The sequence below is a fragment of the Macaca nemestrina genome, chromosome 11, assembly GCF_043159975.1.
Source record: "Macaca nemestrina isolate mMacNem1 chromosome 11, mMacNem.hap1, whole genome shotgun sequence".
In the NCBI taxonomy this organism is placed as follows: Eukaryota; Metazoa; Chordata; class Mammalia; order Primates; family Cercopithecidae; genus Macaca; species Macaca nemestrina.
Genome location: NC_092135.1, coordinates 83,663,260 through 83,686,141, shown reverse-complemented (window position 1 = coordinate 83,686,141; position 22,882 = coordinate 83,663,260). Strand labels below are relative to the sequence as shown.

The 22,882-nt window shown below is 34.7% G+C and overlaps 1 long non-coding RNA gene and 1 other non-coding gene across 4 annotated transcripts in view; one reads left to right on the top strand and one right to left on the bottom strand.

Annotated features, from left to right (window-relative positions):
• LOC105468261 (uncharacterized) overlaps positions 1–22,882 on the top strand; it is a 110,623-nt gene that overhangs the window by 48,698 nt on the left and 39,043 nt on the right. For all 3 annotated transcript variants that reach the window (XR_011609913.1, XR_011609914.1, XR_011609915.1), the window contains exons 4-6: positions 3,180–3,294; positions 19,092–19,278; positions 22,527–22,670. This is a non-coding gene — a long non-coding RNA (uncharacterized lncRNA). The remainder of the gene's footprint in view (positions 1–3,179; positions 3,295–19,091; positions 19,279–22,526; positions 22,671–22,882) is intronic.
• LOC112424373 (U8 small nucleolar RNA) lies at positions 3,185–3,317 on the bottom strand. Its single transcript, XR_003015119.1, has one exon. It is a non-coding gene; the product is annotated as a U8 small nucleolar RNA (small nucleolar RNA).

Below are 22,882 nucleotides of genomic sequence, written 5' to 3'. Positions count from 1 at the left end.
TTAGGGAGATCTTTTAGGGATTAATAAATCAGAAAATAATGGACATGGGATGAACCAGGTGGCTACAATGGGTTATGATGGAGATGGAAAACAGTGAAATATCTGAAATTTAAGAAAAACAATTGAAAGAACTTATGATTGATTGGGTATAAGACTAAAGAAGAAAAATGAATGAAGATTTGTTTAATTCCAGTGTGCAAAGAATGCCACAAATATATTGACTGTGTTTAAGCAAAGTTAAGTATATTAATTATCTATACCAAGAGGAATTACATACAGAGGAGCATCTTGGTAAGAAAAAAATTACAATGTGTTAATTAGGTGATCGGAAGAGAGTTCAAGGATTTAGTGCTGAGAGAAAGTGAGGGCAATTTGATGACTGGATCTCCAAATAGTTTATATCTAAGAGATGGGTGTAAGTACTTACAGCTAGATTTCTCATTGATAATGAAAAAGAAGTAATTCATTTCAGCCAGAAGAAGAAATGGTTTGATCATTTTATGATGGTATAGAATCCTTCTTTTCTATAATATTTGGGCATGATTACAAAATGGTCTTTCATTTATCTTGTTCCACCACAGTCACAAAATGACCTTGTCTAATTTTCTTGACCATTTTTCAGTAGGGAACACTATAACCTAGTTAATAACTGCTCCTGGGGACATTTATTTTAATTAATATTTTCCCTTTTGCAATCAGCCCCATTTTATGGAAGGGCAGAGTATATCAATCTGGTGCTTCAGGTTTGCGTTATTGACGAATTCTGTTGATCAGAAAATGGAAAATGTTAACTGTGATTAGATTAGAGTTGTTCCTTCCTGTTCCTTTTGACATAGGATAAATTGTTGGATCAACATGTGATAATGGGTGTAAGGTAGGATTTAAGATTCTTATAAAAACCCATCACCCAGTGGTATTTAGGAAATTACCTGAAACAAAATGATTGTCAGTCACTGTAATAAGGTTTCAGTATCGAGGACCTAACACAGGCCACAAAGTTGTTGTTTCCAAAATCTATCTAGGTCTCTTCTAGAAAGCCACATGGCCTTTTCCTTTAGCCTAGGATAAAGTATGAAAGTACTTGACATGACTAAGAAACTGATACAATTCATTACATTTTGAACATAAAATGAAAGAGGCTAGTAGACCAGGCCAGAATGTTTTGCCTGTGGGTCTTACATCGTAGACTAGAAAATTTTGATCTTTTGTCTATATGCAGCAGGAAATTTTAGATAATTTTTTTCTTGGAATATGACTTCGGTTTTGCATTTTAGAAAAAGAAAACACTCTTGTCCTAATGTGAAAAGTGAAAAAGAGATAAAAGTTGAAAAACAAGAGCTGGAGATAATCTGTGTTTAAAAAGTGTATCACTAAAGATAAATTATTGCAAATAAAGTCAAAAAGAAAACAATGTCAGTAGCAGTGGCTCACTCCTGTAATCCCAGAACTGTGGGAGACTGAGGTGGGTGGATCACTTGAGGTCAGGAGTTCAAGACTAGCTTGGCCAGCTTGGTGAAATCCTGTCTCTACTAAAAATACAAAAATTAGCTGGGTGTGGTGATGTGCACCTCTAATCCCAATTACTCGAAAGGCTGAGGCAGGAGAACAGCTTGAACCGAGGAGGCGGAGGTTGCAGTGAGCCAAGATTGCGCCACCGTACTCTAGTCTAGATGACACAGCTAGAATCCGTCTCAAAAAAATAAAAAATAGAATAAAAAAATTTAAAAAAAGGAAAAAAGAAATTGCATTAAGATTTGAAGGAGGACATTAGGAAAATAGATTCATATAATTTGATTCGCAGATGTTTGACATCACTAGTTAGGAAAAGAATATTGCCATGATATTGTGAATACTAAGTAAAAACATATTTGAGAGAGAACAATTTGATGAATATTATATAAATAATAATTGTGATGTCTAATTTTTTGTATCAATGTGACTGGGCTAAGGGATGCCAGACAGCTGGAAAAACATTTCTGGGTGTGTCTGAGTGTGGTTTTGGAATAAACTAGTATTTGAATCAGTACACTGAGTAAAGAAGATCTGCTGTCACCAATGTTGGTGGGCATCATCCAACCCATTAAGAATTTGTAGAGAACAAAAGGAGAAAGTGCTAGTGCTTTCTCTCTTTTCTTGAGCTGGGACATCCATCTTCTGCTCTTAGACATCAGAGCACCTGGTCCTTCAGCCTTCAGTCTCTGGGACAGCAGTGCCTGCTCCCACTTTCTGGCTCTCAGGCCTTTGGCCTTAAACTGGGAGTGGCATCATTGGCTTCCCTGGTTCTCAGGCTTTTGGACTCAGACTGAATTATACCATCAAGTTTCCTGAGTCTCCAGCTTGCAGAGAGCATGTTATGGGACTTCTCAGCCCCCATAATTGCATGACTCAATTCTCATAATAAATCTTCTCTTATCTACATTAAATTCTCATTTAATATCATTAATAAATTCTTGGAAAATATGAGCTTAAGCAAAAATATGTGTAACAAAGCCAATGTTTTTCTTCTCATTGATGTTATAATGAAACAACCAACATTGAAGGAAGCAGGAAACAACCTTATTTGAAGACCTGCTGTACATTGTTTTGCTTAAAGTTGAAGTTTCCAAGAACCTATCAACAAAGTTAAGTGAGGGCTTATTGTATAACTATATTTATCCTATTGGTTTGGCTTCTCTGGAAAATGGCTTCAGTAAGTTTGAGGTTCCTATTGAAGCCACAAGTGGTGATAATCTAGTTAGGAATAGAAGGAGACATATTTTTGACTAAATTCCATGTCTTTACAATCCAAACTAAATGTATATTGTGTTTTCATAAGAGCAAAAATGCTCACACATCTTATAGAAATTCTATTCACTATAAAAAATACTCAGTATAATTATAGATGTCGTTCAAATTTACAAGTTGAAAATATTAGTGAATAATGTTAATATTTTTTATATTGCAAAGTATTTTTCTCAAATTTCTCTGCTTAGATAGAGGTAGTGGAATTCACATCAAAGAAGTTTTTGGAACCTGTAGTTTAAGACAGAAAAGCATCTTATATTACTTATTGTCAACTGGACAATTTCAAAAGTTTTAATATTGACTTCTCCATTAGATTAAATAAATAAATGGAAATTTAAAAGTAATTAACCATATAAGTGATCACCTCTTTATCATTCCTGGTAATTTTCTTTCAGGAAGAATCAGATAGGAGCAATCAGGGTACTGTAAGTCCTGATTACTCAGAGATGTTAATCGCATATCATGTGAACCCCAATCATGTCCTAATTTGTCCTCCAAAAGAAGGAACAGGTAAGGATTATGCCAGCTGATAATACCTGGTGATATTTTAGAAATATAATTTCCAGACTCTATATGATCACTTTCTATATTAAAGTAGGACTTAGAAATATTAATATCAATAGTAATAGTTTGTTTTATTTTATGTAAATAAAATAGCCCCTGATCTCCTTTCAGGAACCAATATATAAATTTACAAATATTAATACAAAGTGCATTCTAGGACAGGTTTATAAATGTCATTTTCCTTGCAGTTAATATTTCTTTGTTAGCACTATTTAACCTTTAGCAAATTTGGTTTTTGTAGTGTACTCTGAAAAATCACCACTTTTTGTCACTCTCTAGATATTTGATGTTGAAATGCACATAACATAAACAGAACACTACTGTCACTAGTTAGGGCATTTTACTATTCATTCACTATTGGAAAGATAAAACATAAAATGCAACAAAAATAAACATATAAAAATCTCACTTGAAGATGGCAGTTTTAATGGTATTGTCATTTTTAATTACCACTGGAATATAATATTTTATGCTATTTTATTAACATATTAAACTTGTTAGTATTTAAGAGCAAATTCAATGTTTCACTTTTCCCTTAAAGTCATTATCTAGTTTATTCCTCAAAATGACACTTAAGCAATCAGAAAAAAAAAAAACTGCTGACAAAACTATTCCTTAGAAAATATAAGAACAATTTTCTCTCTATTAATTTGGTCCAAAAACAATTAGTAATTCCCAGAATCTAGAATTGCATGAATTTATAAAAAATGAAAGTATATTTTAATATAAAATTAGTACCAACTTTAGAAAAATAATGTGCTCATTTAAATTTTATTCCACTCACAAATCAGTAAAATATATTAACTTAAATAATGACACAAATAGAAAAATACCTATTAGTCAAGTGATTAGGAGCAGAAACAATGAAGTAAGACTGTCTGAGTTGAGCTGTAAGTTCTAACACTTCCAAGCTCTGTAATATTGGGCAAGATTTTAAAAGCTCTTTGTGCCTCAGGTTTTGCATCTATAAAAGAAAAATACTTAATATAAGAATATTGGCCGGGCGCGGTGGCTCAAGCCTGTAATCCCAGCACTTTGGGAGGCCGAGACGGGCGGATCACGAGGTCGGGAGATCGAGACCATCCTGGCTAACACGGTGAAACCCCGTCTCTACTAAAAAGTACAAAAAACTAGCCGGGCGAGGTGGCGGGCGCCTGTAGTCCCAGCTACTCGGGAGGCTGAGGCAGGAGAATGGCGTGAACCCGGGAGGCGGAGCTTGCAGTGAGCTGAGATCCGGCCACTGCACTCCAGCCTGGGCGACAGAGTGAGACTCCGTCTCAAAAAAAAAAAAAAAAAAAAAGAATATTGAGAGAATTGAATAACAATACATCTTAAGGACTTGAACAGTGTATCATGTGTAATAAGTACAATATAAATGTTAGGTGACAGTGATGAAGTTGATGATTATTTTCTTTAATAATTTGTTTTAATGTGCATTGTGGTCAGTTTCTATGACAGTGTCCTTATATATAACAATAATATATTCATTTTTTCTCAATAATTGCAAACTATTGTAAGAAAAAATGTTTTAAAAAAAGTTGAAATAATACTTTTTTCATTCTGTCACATGAGTTAACATATGAAGTATAATCATATAGTCACATGAATTAAAAGCATTTAGACAAATACTTAACTAGAATAAGATTCAGTATTCTGTGAAAAATAAAGAATATGTACTTATATGACAGTGACATCTAATAATAGATTATCTGCTTCTTAATGTGGAAGGAAATATAAGTCCTCTACATTTAACTTCATAGCAAAATTGAAAGAAAATATAATTATGACAACAACTGTCAATCTTCTTTAATGCATGTTTTTAAAATTGACCAACTAAAACATGAAAGGAGAGAAAAAGAAGAAAATTGATAATTATTTAGTGTCGATCATGTGGTAGGCGCTGTTCTAGTTGCTATGAGCATTTAAAGTTATTTAATACACTGACATACTGATAGTATTCTATGACATTTAAATTAATATCTTCATTATTCTTATATGTCACACAATTTTAACAGTTTTTTTTGAGGTATTAATGACATACAAAGAACTGCTCAAATTTAATGTGTCCAGTTTCATGAACCTGCACATACATGAACATCCATGGTACCATCACCACAAACAAGATAATAGACATGTCCAATATCTCCTAAAGTTACCTTGTGTCCATTTTTTTGTAGAGAGCATATGGACACAACACAAGATATCCTTTTTAAACAAGTTTTGAAGTGCACAATACCATATTAAATATAGGTACTATATTGTACAGAAGATCTATTATTCATCTATCATAACTGGCAATTTCCCATATCCCCTATTTCCCAGCCCATGGCAATCAATATTCTCTGCTTCTATGAGTTTGACCATTATGACTATCTCATAGAAGTGGAACTATGAAGTATTTGTCCGTTTATGACGAGTTTCTTTTACTTAGCATAATGTCCTCCAACTTCATCCATGTTACAAATAGCAGGATCCTTCTGTTTTTCTAAGGCAAAAAGATCTGTTGTATCTATTTGTCACATTTTTATCTATTCATCTATTTTGATCTGATTTCTGACAAGAGTGGAAAGAATACACAACGTGGAAAGGAAATTGTCTTCAACAAATGCTATTGAGATCACTGGGTATCCCCAAGTAAAAGATTGAAGTTGGACTCCTTCCTTATACTATTTACAAAAATTAACTAAATTAAATAACCTAAATGTAAGAGCTAATACTGTAAAGCTTTTAGAAGAAAATGATTACAACTTTATTACCTTGAGTTTGGCAATTGATTCTTAGACATGACACCAAAAATGCAAGTATCAAAATCTAAAACAAGCAGATAAATTAAACCCCATTAAACTGAAATACTTTTCTGCTTCAAAGGCATTATCCAGAAAATTAAAATACAACCTATAAAATGGGAGTGGATATTTGAAAATCACATGTAAGATAAAGGTGTTATATGCAGAATATATAAATAATTCTCACCACTCAGCAACAAAAAGTGAAATAATCCAATTTAAGTATGAGCAAAAGATATACAAATGCCCACAAAGTACATGAAAAGTTGCTCAACATCGTTAGTCACCGTAGTGACTAATGCAAATCGAAACCACAATAAGATACCATCTTATATCCATTAGAATGGCTATAACTACACACAAAGCAAAAATAAACAAAAAACAGAAAATAACAAATGCTAGTGAAGATATAGAGAAAGAGACACTCTTAAACCTTGCTAAAAGGAATGTAAATTTATTCAGCCACGTGGGAAAAAGTTTGTCAGTACCTCAAAAAATTGAATTTGGAAGTATTATATAACCCAGGATTCTGCTCCTAGGTATTTACCAAAAAAAGTAATAACAGATACTGAAGCAAAAACTTGTACATGGATGTTAACAGCAGCACTATTCACAATAGCCGAAAGATGGAAACAACCCAGGTTCATCAACCGACAAATGGGCAAACAAAATGTGGTATATCCATATGATACAATAATAATCAGCCATAAAATAATGAAGGTCTGAGGCTTGCTATAATATAGATAAACCTCAAAAACATGCTTTGTAAAATAAACCAAACATAAAATGTCATTTTTATGGTTATATGATTATTACCATTATGTGATTCCATTTATAGAAAGTATTTAAAATAAATGCATACAGAGAGAATGCAGTTTGTTTCCAGGGGCTGAAGGGACCGTGGGGGAGTGGAGGAGGGGAACGAATATTTGTATTATGAATTTGGGGGATTTGTGATAAAAACATTTTGGAACTAGACAGATATGGTGATTGTACAATATTGTAAATATACTAAACACCACCAAATTGTTTATATTAACATGATTAGTTTTATGTTATGTGAATTGTACCTCAATAAAAAACAAATATACAACTTCTAAGGAAGGTGGGGTAGAGTTCAAAAGTCATCTTACAGAGTAACAAGCGTATAAAAGAGTTAGAAGATGCAAGCAAAAATGTTAAGTGAGGTAATTAGATTTGGACAGAACCGATGTTTATGCCTCAGAGAGAGGAGAAAAATAGATAAGATGGATGTTTCATCAACTGTAAGATAAATAATATTTAAGACATTTATTTTATCTTTCACTTCTTTTTTCAATAGTGTTCAGACATGAAACCCATTTAGGGGAGGGATACATTTAAGGCTTTCAGAAGTTTAAAATATTTTGATTAATTAGTATAGGGTCTCAATCTATTGCTCTAATATAAATAGTAAGATTTACAGAAAGAATACAAAGTTGTGAACAATAACCAAAGAAATAAAAATCTCTGGAATTGAAGGAAATTGATCTACAGGGTGATATTTTATGCCAACTTTAATGTCTATCATGAGACACGTTTTTGCACAATTATAGAATTCAAGGGTCCAAGAATCATGATGATATTGGATTTATCAAGAGCATCAACTGGAAAAAATAAATCAATGAAAAACGTATTCAATATTTTGGTTAAATTAATTTCATAGAATTTAATATCAACATCAACTACCAATAAAAACTGATGGTAGAATAAAATTGTTTTCAGATATACAAAAATTTCAAAAAATTGCTTGCTGTAAACATGTAAGTTGTCTACCAACATTACATTCTCTTGTTTTTACTGGGAACCTAGATGGACTATACTTTTTACCTCCTTGCAGTTGCATAGATGCCATACAAATTCTGAACCTAGTTTTCTGAGCTGTGAGTGGAAATAACATGGACCACTTTGTGGACTAAGAATGGAAGAGTTGATGGGGAATTTCTGCACTTTCCACTTTACCTCCAAAGTGGCAAGGGAGGCCACAGTCACAAAAATAAATTAGCCCAATTCACTAAGTCACTGCTGCCCTGATGAGTCACCTAATCCATACCAGAATTAATATGAGTGAAAAGTAAACCTGTGTTGTGTTTTCTGCTGAAAATGTTTGCAACCTAACTGAACTAACAGTGAATAATGAATGATATACTCTAATAAAACAGTGGGGTTACCTAAGAAAAGAAAATACAGGTGATAGAGGAAATGAGAAATCCAATAGAAAGGAAAGCAGCAAGTAAATCCAATAGAGAAGATAGAAAAAAAAAAAAATCAATGGCAATAGTGTTTGCTCTCAGAATGAAAACTTTGCTGCTAGTCTTGTTGACAACTAGTGTTGATTTGAATAAGCTTTTAGAAGATTCTAGACAAGATATCCTTAAGGAAAAGGAAGGAACAATGGAAATAAAAGGCTTTTAGTTGTTATTATGTTCATTCTTCTGTCCCTATTAAGTAATGTCATTACTGAAATAAATGGAAATAGCATTAAAAACTGTACAGGTTATTCTATGCTGAGGGCAGAAACTAGCACTTGATTAAACACTTTAATAGATTGGCTCAATTTTTAGATCTTTTCATCTCCCTAATTACCAGTTTTTCATAAAATTACAAAACTATCTTATTTTCACTTTAATCATGAATTTCATTCTTTTTTGTTCTAATGTATATATTTTATATGTAGTTTAACTCTATAAATTTTCTTATAAACAGCATTTGTATATGTTGTATTGCTTTTCCCATTCACTTAAAAATATTTTCTAATTTTTATTTATATATGGGTTATTTATAAGTGTATTTTCTTAAATTCCAAACAGTGGGGCTTTTCTAGTTATATTTATATTATTATTTTTTGTAATTGTGCTATACCTGATTTAAATACTTTGAAAGTTGTGCAGAATTGTTTTGTGTTCTAGTATTCCATCGATGAAGTAAAATTACCATGTGTTTTAAATGAATATGTACTTCTTAGTCCCCTGTTTATATATGCAATTTAAGTCAAGTTTGTTAATATTTTTCAGGTATTCTAAATAGTTACTGTGGAAGGAAAATATCTTGGGCCCCCAAAATCACTGAGCTAAAGAGAAAATTCAGGATGGGAACTGCTCAGGGAAAATCTGTTTCCCATCCTATTAAGTCATCCCTCTGCTCACTGACATAGTTGCATATTCTGATTGCCTCATTTAGAATGGTTTACCAGACACTCAAAAGAATGCAACTGTTTGTCTGTCACCTACCTGTGTCCTGGAAGCCCCTTCTGTGCTTCAAGTTGTCCCTGACTTTCTGAATGGAATCAATGTACTTCTTCCACATATTGATTGATGTCTCGTGTCTCCCTAAAATGTATAAAACCAACCTGTGCCCCGACCACCTTGGGCACATGTCCTCAGGACTTCCTGAGGCTGTATCACAGGTGCATCCTCAACCCTGGCAAAATAAACTTTCTAAATTAACTGAGAACTGTCTCAAATTTTCAAGGTTCACATTACTGAATTTTTTGTCTGGCTGTTTGATGAGTTACTCCCACAATAATTGTAAAGTTGTCTATTCTCTATTCTATATTTTCATTGTTTTTAAATATATTGTTATATCTACTTTACGAGTTGACCTTTTGACTTTATCTGTTCCTCTTTATCTCTAGTAACACTCCTTGAATTTAGATACAATTGATCATATATTAGTATGACTTCCTTTGGCTTTTTAAAAAATTATGTATTATATAGAGAATGTTTCCTATTCTTTCTTCTTCAACCCTCTGTGTCCTTGTATTGAATGGATGTCCTTTGTATGCAGAATAGAAATGTGTTTTCTTTTTATTCATCATAAAATTGCCCTAGACCAAATTGCCCTAGAAATTGCCATATCCCTGGGCAACATGATGAAAATCTCTCCTACATGAGTAGCTTTACTGGTAAAGGATGGAGAAAAATAACTATTCCCTTCCTGCCCAAAAGAGAGAGCAAATGAAAAGGACAAGAAAGGAACTCATTTTTGTTTTTGTTTTTGTTTTTGTTTTGATATGGGATGGAAAGGATCATGAGTTATTAGCCTAATGTTAGGAATCTAAATGAGTCTTTACAAAGGGCAAGTGGATCCAATGGTTCTGGCTTTTTGACCTAGAGCCACCTCCAAGGTGTAGATTCCATACATTTTGAATTGAAAATATCTAGGATGCCAGTGATCTAATTAAATTATTGTCTAGGGATTAAGCTAGGGACCTATTCTGGGCTATAACTGTTTGGTCTTCTTGAATGACAATAATTAAGTACACAAATAGCTAAATGCTATAAATCTAACTCTGAAGGTATGTGAAAAGTAGTCTAGAAGAAATGAAAGCAAACATCTAATATTTATATTGTGAATATTCCTTGTCTTGGGAGCCCAGGACTTTATACAGGAACACTGAGAAATCAAGAGTAGTTTTATTTTCTCACACTCATTTTTAAATCAGTATACTGTTTATTTATACGTAAAAAATGTAATGCTGTAGTGGGGTTTGTACCTACTGTTTTTCTATTTGTTTTCCACTTGATACAACAGTTGTATGTTCTTGTTTTCTTTTCTCTTTTAGTCTTCTTTTTATTAATTAGTGTTTTTCAGTATTCTGTTTTGTCATTCTACTAGCTAGAGAGATACACATTTCATTACTGCTAGAAATTACAAGCACAGTTGAATCATTAGGGGTTAATATAACTGATTACTTTGCTTCCCAGGATAATAATACATTAGAACTCATTAAATCAATTTCTCTCTCCTATTTTTTGTTTTGTTTTCATGCATTTATGGTTCTACATTTTAAAAACCCATATGTATCAATGATATTGTTTATACAATAGATATTTATTAACATTTACTCACAAAATCACCCCTTTTGTCATTCTTCACTTCTTATTGCATATTGTTACTTTTGTCTGAGATTGTGTTTTCTCTGTCAGAAGAACTTTTGTAAAATAATTATTTTCGTAAAATCTTCTGGAAACAATTTTTGTTTGTTTGTATTTGTATGGAAATGCTTTTACTTTTAAATGATATTTTTGATGGAAGTATAATTTCTAGGTTTGCTAGTTATTTTCTTCATCACTTTAAAGGTATCATTTATTTTCTTCTCTTTTATGGAATTATTTGAGAAATAAACTGTCAATTTTATTATTTCATCTTTCAAAATGACATACAGTTGGTCTTCTGTATCTGTATCTGTGGGTTCTATATCCATGAATTCAATCAACTGCAAATGGAAAAACTACAAAAAATCTGCATCTGTACTGAACACCTACAGACTTTATTTTTTATTATTCCTTAAATGAATTAGTATAACAACTATTTACATAGCATTGGCATTGTATTAGGTGTTATAAGCAATGTAGAGGTGATTTAAAGTATACAGGAGGATGTGCAAAGGTGATATGCAAATACTACTTCATTTTATATTAGGAATTTGAGCATCCATAGATGTTGGTATATTTGGGAGGTCCTGGAACCAATCCCCCATGAATACCAGAGAGCAACTGTATCTCTTTTATTTGGTTACTTTTAAAATTCACTATATACCTTTTGATTTTCAGAAGCTTTTTGTACATTTTGACTAGTTTGTCTTTCTGTATGTTTATCTTCCTTGATTTTCATAAGATTTTATTTTGATGTTTGTCTTTATATTTAGAAGATTCTCATCCTTTCCTTCTTTAGAAGGTTGCTTCTCTATTCCATTCTCTTCCTCTTCTGGGACCCTAATAATATATATATTTAGATTTAAATCAAGTCCCATATGTTTAATATCCTCTGTATTTTCCTTTCTAAAAATCTTTGTTTCTTGGGTGAATCATTTTCTACTGTTCTATTTAGTTAATCTGTCTTCTGCTATGTCCAATCTGTTATTGAATACATTCATTCTAAATTTTCCATTCTTTAAAAAAATGTCAGAATCTCCATTCAATTCTTGTAGTCTTTAGTTCCCTGGTAAAATTCTATATATTGCTTACTATTGTCTTCGTTGTTTTAATCACAGTTTTAAAAATTTTATTACCAGTTAGTTCAAAATATGTGTCACCTCTGAGTTTGTTTCTATAAGCTAGTTTCCTTTTTTTGTTTTTGCTGTTTTTGTTAATATGAATGATAGTTTTAACAATATTTTAACATTGTCCATGTCAAACTTTAGAGACTATGACTTATTTGATTTATTGTCAGAAAACATTTACTTCGTCCTTCATCAAAGAGCTATACAAGGGAGATTATCCCAAATTACAGTCTAAGCTGACTCTAGTGGGATTTCACTTTGGAAACATGACATTATCTCTTGTTAACAATAATTCCTATGGCATAAGCCTCCAATCATTTTGGCTGCAAACTTGGAGTGTTTATTGGCACCTTTATTTCTTGGTGAATTCTAAACTACAGTTTTCTTTCTTAATATTATAAGAGTGCAAAAATTGTTCTGTATTTTTGTTTTGTTTTTTCTTCTTGATTTATTTGTGTCTTGCCCTGCTTGATTAGAATTCAGCAAAACCGTCAAGGGGAAAACTGCTGCATACAGCCTTACCTCTAATTACCTCCATTCTTTTTCAGATTGGGATCTTTTCTGGGTAGGGGGATATGTGAAGATCTTGATCTTTTATGTCATGGTTACCTTGACCTCAACCTTCACTTGGTTGCTCAGCCCACCTTTCCATCCAGAGAACTATTTAAAAATATTTCTTTTAGTGCAGTCTGCTGGCAATGAATTCCTGAAGAACAACTATACCAAAAAAAAAAAAATTAGATTCATCTCAAAGGAATTTCTTTCTTCCAAGATTTGGACCTTCAAGCCTTAGATGTCTTAGCAATTCTCTGATTTCTTTAAATTGACTTAAAAATGTATGTATTACTGTTGCATTTTGTCTGACCATTGGTCTATTGTATTGGTCTGCTCCGACTGCTATAGTGAAATACCCTTGACTGAGTGGCTTAAAAAAAAAGACATTTATTTCTCACAGTTCTTGAGTCTGGGAAGTCCAACACCAAGATGCATGTCAATTTAGCTCCTGATGAGGACCTACTTCCTATGAAGAGTTAGACAGCCACATTTTCACTGTCTTGCCATATGGTGAAGAGAGAGAGTTTCTTTTTATAAAGCTGCTAATCTTATCAAGAGAACCCTATTCCCATGATTTTACCTAACCCTGATTACCCCACTGCCCCCAAAGGCCCCATCTCCCAATACAGTCACAATGGGGGCTTAGGACTACAATATATTACAGTTAATCCATAAATTTTCAGTCTAAATGATTGTGTCAAGTGCCATGGTCTTAACTTTCCTACTGCTTCCCAAGGTCTCTTCATTTGAGGTAAATGTCTGAAAAAAGTGTAAAGATTGTTGTTGTTCCTTTATCTCTTCCACAACCCACGTCTTCTGACGTATTAGAATGGCCCTAACACTTAATCGAGGTGTTACTTTGCAACTTTTGTCTGTAGGTATTGCAAATTGTTTGACTCAGTTGAAGCAAATATTAAATGTGATTATTTCCCCTTATTTTGAAAAATATGTTCTGGACTTGACACTTTTTGTGCTTATTTTGGCATTTCATGCCCAACCACCTTAAAATAAATAAATATTGGAAGCTGGTATTCTGCCCCTGTGTTTGTTCTTTATCACACAAAAACACCTCTGTAATATTTAAAGTACCTCATAATCTTAACTGCACTGAAACTCCAAACTTTAAGTCTTTATCAAGTTAGTGTCTTATTTCCTTTCTGCTTAACTGGCCAGGGATATTGAGAAGGTACATGTATACATACTTACAGGTAGTTCTGCTCTACAAGGTCACCTAAATACCCAAGTTAGTTCTACCTTCTGCTGGGTTATGTATCTGTTACATCATTTTCATAGTCAGTTTAGAATCTATGTCAATAGTGTATTCTATAATATTGCAGCTTTGGGAAGGTGTAAAGAGAGAGGGATTACCCTTTCAATTACTTAATGGTTAACACTTAGTCATTATATACATTGCTTGTGCTCCACTGGTAATAAATTAATTATATAACCAAATGGATTTGCAAGGGGGCTGGGAGATACAATCTTTAAGTCATGGGCTTGGCTAAAACTTGGAGAGTTCTATTGCTAAATATTAGAGGAAAACATTTTATATTAGAAGGTAATTTTCAGTCTTTAACCCTGGGTTTGTCAGCTACTCACTATTTTCCTATGTTACTTTGGTGGTATAAAGACTTTAAAGCACTGCCAGAATTTCTGCTTGATCTCTGCAACCTCGAAGTTTCTCTATTATAGCTTTTCCATCTCAAAGCAGTTTGGGATTTTTATTTTTATATTTTCAGTCATTTTAGATTCTTACTTGCTAGTAATAGAACAGGCTTAGAATCGTGGTTTTGTGGTAAATTATAAGATTTCTTTCTTATGTAAGTCCAAGACAAGCCTGATTAAACCAGTACTTAGACACCTATGTGAGGTCCTATTGCTGGGTCATGAAACAGAAAAAAATGGAAGAGGCTTAAACTATATGAATTATTGAAAGAGTGACATGGGAAGTTAGATTCTGCTGAGACCAGATTCAAATGCACAGATTTATTTGGCTACTACTCTGTGAACACTGGGTAGTGAATAAAATGATAGGTTAAAACACACATGTGTATTTACTCATGAGTTTATTAGAGGAGAAAATATTAATTAAATTACCAATACTGGATTTTGCTATGGCTTGAATGTTTGTCCCCTCTGAAACTCATGTTAAAACTTAATCCCTATGTTAATAGTATTAAAAGAGGAGGAAATCCAACTATGGTATTTGAGAGCTTGGATCTTTGGGAGGTAACTAGGATTAGATGAGGTCATAGGGTAGGGCACTGGTGGCTTTATAAGAGGAGAGAGACCTGAGCCAGTCTGCTCAGCCCCCTTGTCTTGTGATGCCTTGTGCCACCTCAGGAATCTGTGGAGAATTTCACTAGCCCTTACCAGATGCAGCCCCTCAACCTTGGACTTAGTATGTGAATTTAGTATGCAAAATCATCTTAATTGCTTGTGACTTTGGTTCAACATCTTAAGTTTCAACTGGTTTTCATCTTACACATGATATTTCTGTATTTATAGTGATTTCCCCAGTAATTCTTGTGAGAATTCATTCTACCCATTTCCTGATGCCTTGGGCTCTCCCAAAACACTTATCAATTATTTAATTAAGATACATTTTCATAAGAAAGAGCAGAAAATTAGGGGTTCATGGAAATGTCATTTAAATGCCAAAATATGACCTCCTATGTTTTCCTAAATTTTATCAAAATAATCATTTATAACTCTAAATATAGTAAAATGCATAATACTTTGAATAAAAAATAGGATAAAATATAATAATAATAAAATACATTTTTTTAAGGTCAACTAAACACATTTATTGTTTTGAATGGAAATAATAAAGGTATTCTGAACCAATTCCACTTTATGGAACATTTTCATAGGCCATTTCTTGCTCAAAATTGTCAAGAATCAGACTTTGCCTCCTCAGTGTTGTTCATTTTATTTCTGCTTCTCTGATGACAAAGGGGTTTTTATGGCAACACTTTCAGATGCTCCTTTTGCACATGGTCAAAGATGGCCTGCTTTTGTATTTATATTTACTTATTTTATCATATTGAAGCCTCGAAAATCCTAATCAAAGCGAGGGCAAATCCATGCTTAATTTTTTTATTTTCTTATTTTTATTTTATTTTTTCCTGAGACGGAATCTTGCTCTGTCTCCCAGGCTGGAGTGCAGTGGCGCAGTCTTGGCTCACTACAACCTCCACTTCCCAGGTTCAAGTGATTCTCCTGCCTCAACCTCTCGAGTAGCTGAGATTATAGGCACCTGCCACCATGCCCAGCTAATTATTTTGTATTCTTACTAGAGATGGGGTTTCACCATGTTGGCCAGGCTGGTCTCGAACTCTCAACCTCGTGATCTGCCCGCCTCGACCTCCAAAAGTGCTGAGAGTACAGGCGTGAGCCACCGCACCGGTCCATGCTTAATTTTTTTAATGGAACATTCTTGATTTTAGATCTGCCTCAGTAGCACTCTGGCTTAGATTCAGTAAATCTCATCACCTTTCTGTCCTCTGTTCATGTTTTTCATTGATCATATTCTTAACATCAGTATAACTCTAACCAAAGATCTAATGTGGGCTACTTACCTATTTATGAAATCATTAGTCTTTTCATTTCTCACTTTGCTGTAGCATTTTCGAGTCTGGCTGATACTCATTGATTAAACCAAAGACATTCCCACCTCAGAACCTTCCCACTTTTTCTGTTCCCTCTGTCTAGAATGCATTTTTTTGTTGCTGTTTTTTGTTCGTTTGTTTTTTCCACCTCTGTCACTTTAGGTGTGTGCTCAAATATTTTCCTATTGAAGATGCTTTTCCTAACTACCTTAACTAAAAAGATTTGTTTCTTCATTGCCACCTGAGCATGATATCTCTGTCTCCTGTATATTTTTCAGCAAAGTATTCATTACAGCTGATAGTACATTATATATTTGTTGTTCATTTTTTGTCTTTTCCCCTTAAGAGAGTGTAAGCTTCAAGAGAATAGGTACATTATCTGCCCCCCACACACACTATTTAATTTCTAGTGGGTATGACAGTTCTTGTTACATAGTAAATGCTTAATAAAAATGTATTGAGTGAATGAATGAATGACCTTGATTGTTCCATGACATAAGAAATTGCTGAAAAGTTTAAAGGATGCCATCCTAACATGACTCAGGAAAACATTAAAACTGAAATAAAATAAAAACATGAATAAGACACAATGAAATGGTAAATGGGTAGAAATATGAAAACAATTGAATCCTCTTAGGAGAGATATAGTCTCTAAAACTAAATAGTGTTCTACTTAAATATATCACAAAATCAATTTATTGAAATGTGCAGCCGATGAAAATACTTCGGCCTTAGCACTTGAAAATTTCCATATGTTTCCTCAAACTAAGGCTTGCGTATGTAAAACTGTTTTAAATAGAATGTGCACATTACTAAAAACAAACCGGAAATGATAAGGAAAGTATTAATAAAAGAATGAAAGAGGAGGAAAGAAATAGAGAGATGATTTTATTATTCTAAGTACACTACTCAACAAGTGGTCTTTGTGAAGCTATTTTTTTTTTCTTTGAACTGTACTTGATCACTGCAACAGATCCAAAGTCCAAGGTCTGTAATCTAGCCATGTGGGTTACCTCTCAGTCTAACACAGACTGGAGAAATTGCCTCATTGTGCCACAGCACCCGTGACCTTGAAATGTAAAACAACCTATTTAGAATCTTGTCAAGATAAATGATTACCCTTTTCTTTGACTAGATCTAAATGATTTATTGCTTCTTTTACAAAGTAGGGAAGACTTAAGAACACCAAGTGGTGTTAACATACACACAAAAGGTTTTCTTTAGTCCCTTGATTTCTACACAAATTAGTTTTGAGTAAGAATCAGATGTAACCAGCACCAGTTTTCAAAACACTTTAAATATTTCATAATTTTTTTTCAAATAACGGCAGGATACAAAGCAAAAAATCGTCACAAGTAAAGGAAGAATAATTCTGCAGCAAACTTCCAAAATGCCTCACAGGCTGAAAATAGGATTCTCGGTTCTCTTAAATACCACCAGCAAATGGAAACACTGCAAAATATCCACAAGTAGGGTCATCTTTTGTATATGGAGAAAAACTTTCCTCAGTGTTCTTAATGTGTTTTGTTTGTTCATTTAATGACAACATTCTCTGAGCCTGTAGATCCCTAGATGACTTTGAAAGTGCTCAACTTTCAATATTATACAAAGCAGCTCACCTCTCCCCTTTTACAAGCAATTGGTATACACATTTTGTGCTGCAGCTGTTGTGTGTAAACAGCATTTGGCTTGTCATCCTGAGACTTGCATTCAAATGGCAACTGTCCACATTACTGCTAGCTGTATGACCTTGGTCAAACCATATTATGACTGTATCTCTGAGTTTCATTTTCTTCTTAGAGAAAATGGGCTAAGATTTCATAGAGTTAATGGGAAACCTGAAGGTGATAAAGTATTTGGAAGCATAAAATACATTTTCTGTCTCACTGAAGATAATAATAGTTAGTTGAATTATTTAGCTGCCTTTTGTCAACATTAACAACATGCTAGTTTACATTCTAAAATTCTTCATCTTTTTAAATTAAAGATTTCAGTGTAGTAATGAAATCTCTCTTCAACACAAACATCTCTTATTTCCTCAAAAGTGTTTCTCCTAACTTTATTCAAGGTCAACTCAGCATATAAACAATTTTAATATATCAAAATAAAAAGAAGTCTAGACTTACATAAGCTAAGACACCACATAAAAGACTATTACAAAGGAAGAATGCCGTAACCATAATATCCCAAAGTGTTTCCAAGTAAAGGAGAAAAGGACTTACCTCTTTTATAGAGATAAGTAATAACAAGACAGGAAAGAACCACACATGGAGGAGTGGGGTAGCAGGTGGCATGACAAAGGAACTGAAGAGAAAATTTTTTTTCTAGTCAGCTGATTCTCAGCAGAGGCCGTTAATAGGACATTGTTCTAACTTTCAGTGCTCAAGCTCAAGGATGGGACAAAGTTCAGGGGTCTAGGAAAAGGAGAGAATCCTCATTAAGGTTCTGTCAAGTTATGTTAGCAGGTATTTGGTGAGCATTCGGCCAAACATAAAAGAAACAAGCATAACAATAATATTCTTTTTTGTAATACTGAATATCTAGAATATCATTGAACATGCAGCGTTTTCCTTGTGAAATAATAATGCATACAATGAAGCATAAACAAATGAACAATTATGAATAACCTAATTTCAATATATGCTAATAACAAACGCAGTCATGTAGATGTTGTAGTAAAAGTTAGATCTTTCAAAAGGTATAAGGATTCTGGAAACTGGCAATCTAAGTATGTCCTACCTGCCCTTCCTCCCCCAAATTCTCTTTCAGCCATCCTCCACTCTTGTCTCCAGTAGTCAGGTCAAATCTGGGGAATGTAACCAAGAGAGCTGCTGCAGGATACTTTCACCTCTGATCCTGATGAGAGACTGGGAACAGGGTAGAAGATTAACAGGACTAGGATAAGAAAGTACTAAATCCTCCTAGGACCAGAGATGTCTTGCACACTTTAAGAAAGGTCAGCTGTGGCTTCTTTAGATGTACTCATTCTCCCTGATTCCCAAAAGCTTGGGTATTTGCCAAAAAATGTGATGGGTTATCTCACTTCCTGCAGCTAGAAAGGTGGGAGGAGAGTATGGAGTAAAAATGTCTCTTGGTGATTGAGTAGGCACTGAGGAATTCCCCACAGCTATAATGCTATCCCAGGAGCAGAGTCCACTGAGCCTCAAATCACTCTGTGAACTTCTGCACCTTAAGAACAGTAGCCACTAAAATTAAACCCCAATGAGCAGATACAGAAAAGGCACTCACTAGTGACCTAGAGAACATTGAACACACCTATCAGAAAAGGTCTCTAATTAAACAGATATATTGGGAGCTGCTATTTTGGAAAAATAGCAAGAGTCCTTAAGGAGATTAATATACACAACTAGCCTAACAAAAACACCAAATCAACACGTTGTTTTAGAAAACTTCAAAAATTTTATAACTTTTCAAAATTTTAGAAGATGATCTAAAGAAAAGAAGAGTTATTACTGAGACATGAATAAATGTTGTGGAGGCAAATGGAATGAAATTCCCCAAATTGCTCATTGACAATGCAACTACATACTGTTATACAAAAACAAACTTTGTGAACAAAACCTCAAACAGAAATAACTTTAGCCATTAAAAGAGATAAAAAAAAAAAAAAGGCATTGAGTTTGTCATCCTGCCACACTAGAAAACAGAACACAGTAGAATGACATGTAGAGATTACCCAGAGAATAAAACATCAATGTGAGGATTATTAACCGATATACATCATTATTCACTGGTTATAATGGAAGACATTTGCTTAAAGGGTTTCAGTAAATCTATTGCCCATTTACAACAACCAAAAAGGCTACTCTAAGAAAAGGTTTAACCAAACAACAAAAGACAAAGGCCTTTAAGATGAGCAATTGAATTGAAAGGAGAAGTATTGAGCAGTGAACCTTGCAGATACAAATGTGTATATGTAACTGAGCAGATTCTGCGGAAGTTGAAGGCTAAGTATTCTTGAAATAAAAGGGATTCTTAAACAAAGAGATATTTTAAAGGATTAAGCCATTTCATCAAAAGTGAAGTAAGAGTAAGTGGATAATTAAAGTATTTCAAAGTTTACCCCCAGAGTCAGGGTAAGAGATAGCAGAAGTAAAAATATCGTGAAGATCTCACAGATGGAATATATAAGATGCTATGGATCAAATTGCATACCCCAAAGCACATAACTTAAAGTCATTATATGACTTTATTTGGAGATAGAAACTTTGAGGTAGCAATTAGGATTAAATGAGGTGATAAGGGTGGGGGTCCTAATCCAATAGGCCTGATGTCCTAAAAAGAAAAAGAGACACCAGGAGTGCACTTATACAGGGAAAAGGCTACAGGAGGACATGAAAAGGCAGCCCTCTTGAAGCCAAGGAGAAAGGCCTCAAGAGGAATCAACCGTGTTGACACCTCGATCATGGACTTCCAGCCTCCAGAAATGCGAGAAAATGAATTTATATTGTTTAAGCCACCCAGTCTATGTAATTTTGTCTTAATATCTCTAGCAAACTAGTACAGGGAGATAGGTCTGTCCGGAATTGGTGGGTTCTTGGTCTCGCTGACTTCAAAAATGAAGCTTCAGACCTTCGCAGTGAGTGTTACAGTTCCTAAAGATGGTGTGCCCAGAGTTTGTTCCTTCAGATGTTCAGATGTGTCCGGAGTTTCTTCCTTCTGGTGTGTTCCTGGTATCACTGACTTCAGGAGTGAAGCTGCAGACCTTCACAGTGAATGTTATAGCTCATAAAGGTGGCACAGACCCAAAGAGTGCAGCAACAAGATTTATTATGTAGAGCAAAAGAACAAAGCTTCCACAACTTGGAAGGGAACCTGAACGGGTTGCCACTGCTGTCTTCCCTTATCTGACCCCACCCACATCCTGCTGATTGGTCCATTTTACAGAGAGCTGATTGGTTCGTTTTGACAGGGTGCTGATTGGTGCATTTATAAACCTTTAGCTAGACACAGAGTGTTGATTGGTGTGTTTACAATCCTTTAGCTAGACAGAAAAGTTCTCCAATTCCCCACCAGATTAGCTAGATACAGAGTTCTGATTGGTGCATCCACAAACCACGAGCTAGACACAGAGTGCTGATTGGTACATATACAATCCTCCAGCTAGACATGAAAGTTCTCCAAGTCCCCACCTAACTCAGGAGCCCAGCTGGCTTTGCCTTGTGGATCACGTGCTGGGGTACCAGCCAGAGCTGCCCAGTCACCCCAGTGCCCACACTCCTCAGTCATTGGGTGGTTGATGGGACCGGGCACAGTGGAGCAGGGGACCGTGCCTGTAGGGGAGGCTCTGGCCATGTAGGAGCCCACAGGCTGGGGGAGGCGGCTTGGGCACTGCGGGCTAGAGGTTCCCAGCCCTGCGCCATGGGGAGGCGGCTGAGGCTGGGTGAGAATTCGAGCATGGCGTCTGGGCTGGCAGTGCTGGGGGACCTGGCACACTCTCCGCAGCTCCTGGCCCAGGTGCTAAACCCCTCACTGCCTGGGAGGCCAGCCTCGCTGGCCGGCCTGCTGTTCTGAGTGCCGGTGGACCAAATCTGCACCCACCTGGAGCTTGCACTGGCCCATAAGCGTGCGTGCAGCACCGCTTCCCGTCTGCACTTCTCCCTCCATACCTCCCGGCAGGCAGAGGGAGCTGGCTCGGGCCTCGGCCAACCCAGAGAGGGGCTCCCACAGTGCAGCCGCGGGCTGAAGGACTCCTCAAGCGTGGCCAGAGTGGATCCCTGAGGCCGAGGAGGCACCGAGAGTGAGTGAGGGCTGCCAGCACATTGTCACCTCTCATAGGGATTGAAAAAAATATGAAGGAAGAGAAATGTATTAGATTATCAGCACTAGGAGAGGGAAAGACATTGGAAATAAAATTAAAATACATGAAACAGAAGTTCGTTTTAACAAAAGAGAAAAAGTTAATTAGCCCCTTAATTAACATAGGGAAATAAAGATGAGAAAAAGGAACAATTAACTAAAATTTTAAAAATGTGTGAAGAATTAAGAAGGGATTATAATAAAGTATATAAGTTAATCTATGTGAATAGACAATGTGCCAAATAAAAATGGGTACCAAATTTGGCTGTATATATACACACATAGTCTATGTAGAGACTATGTATATATATTTTATCGTTTTCTGTCATACATGGACCGCTCTTATAAATTTGCTGTTTGTCTTCTTTTTTTGTGTGTTCTTAGAGAGACCTTACCAACTTATATAGTTTCAAGAGCTGTTACAAACGTTTCTATTGGTCTATTTGGCTATATATATATATACAGCTTCTCAGAGCTTCTGTAATCTCCACATCTTCATCATCCACAATTATGCTCAAGAGTAAAGAGGTATAATAATGAATCAAGAATGTTATGCTTATATTGTCAATAATGTTCCTAATTTATTTTTCACATATATAAATGCCCTCTTTTTTCATTAATTGTTATGATTAGAGTCTTTATTACCTTTTTCATGCTTCAATTATAGGTAAGATATTTTTAAATCCTAAAAACTATAACAATTGAAATTGTATGCAGGAATAAAATTATTCCTTTTATTC